Source organism: Fukomys damarensis, unplaced genomic scaffold (assembly GCF_012274545.1).
Source record: "Fukomys damarensis isolate Sample0158 unplaced genomic scaffold, DMR_v1.0_HiC HiC_scaffold_38, whole genome shotgun sequence".
Classification (NCBI taxonomy): Eukaryota; Metazoa; Chordata; class Mammalia; order Rodentia; family Bathyergidae; genus Fukomys; species Fukomys damarensis.
The window spans coordinates 26,434,230-26,435,808 of record NW_022900950.1 but is presented as its reverse complement, the minus strand read 5'-3'; positions in this window follow the sequence as shown (position 1 = coordinate 26,435,808).

Below are 1,579 nucleotides of genomic sequence, written 5' to 3'. Positions count from 1 at the left end.
AAAATCCCCAAGAACGTAAATGAAGAGGACATTCTGATTTTTATCATAAATCAAATATTTTACAGTGCTTCTGTTCCCTCTCTCCATGAGATTTCTCAATTCCGAATATCAGACTCGGTTTCCCTTTAACGCACATCAGCAGGAGGGCAGCACCATGGACTCCAGCATGGACCACAGGAAGCTATGTGTATGTGCTCACAACAGTGAGAAATGCGCTTCTTCTTCCTAAAAGCTTTAACTTTCCAGTGAACCCATCTTCATTTTTCATAGAGAATATGCATCCAAGAAAAACAAAGTCAGAATATTAAATTTTAAAATTAGTTACACAAATCCCAACACATTTCTTCTCATTTTTCAATTTCCCAATGTAACTGGGTAAAAAATGTTATGTGTATAAGAATTAGCTATAAATTCATTTTTTCTTAAATATTGCTTTAAGAATTTGGCTCTTATCACCTTAGTAAACAGTAAGAAACAGTGTCCCTTGGCCAAAGACAAGTTCTAAAATTATTGCTACCAGAGAAATATGTTTTCTTATGCTTTTCAGCATAAAATATTATAAAAGCCTTGGAAAGATATTCTATATAGCAACCTTTCCCTCTAAAAAAATTTAGGGCTTGTGAAGAACATTTTAAAAAATAAATGCAGTCAACAAATAACAATATTTTCCCCCTCATTGTCATTATTGATAAAGATTTATTGGTTTCTGGCTGCAAGTTTTACTTGAAGGATGTTACCTCATAATCACAATAGTTCACACCGAAAGTAATGCTCTATAAAAGATGTTACAATGGTCCCTATGATATCCGTATAATTTCATACTTGATTCCTCGTGCACAAATAAAAAGTTTACAATAATGATCCTGTTAATTTGACTCTTGTCATTTTTTTAAAATTCTGTGCTAAGTAAGTTTTTTTATTTCTTCTCTTTTTGAGATGAGTACATTGTTTGACCTTAGTTCTGGATGTGAGCTAAAATAAAGAGCATAGTATTGTTCTGCTTTGGTATATTCTGCAATAGATTTAAACAAGTAATACATATACCAACCCTCATATTCCCCAACCATGAAGTTACCGTGATGGAGTCACTTATGAGAGAGGAAAATTACAGACACAGAATAAAAGGTTGAGACCCAGTTTATCTTTAATCCTCTGGGATAAGCTATGAAACAAGCAGTCTGAAGAGCGAATACTCAGTGTCATGAGCAATGTGCATAAGTTTACAATGATATGGGCACAAAATAGATTGTCGCCTTTAGTACATTAGGGTCATTAGAATGTCTCCTATCCATGCACCATTATACCTACTTGCATGAATTTACCACAGATTCATAGCAGACTTTGCCACTTAATTGTTACAGAGCCTAAAGCTTCCAAAATGCCTATCTGGCCTGTACATATTTCATTAAAAATAAACTCTATATAATAAATAAATATATAAAATAAATAAAATGTTGCCTTTGGAATTTCTATAAATAAATTTAACTTTTTTCTTTTTTTTTCTTTTTTCTTTTTTTTTTCTTTTTTTCTCTTTTTTTTTTTTTTTTTTTTTTTTTTTTTTTTTTTTTGTTTTTTTTTA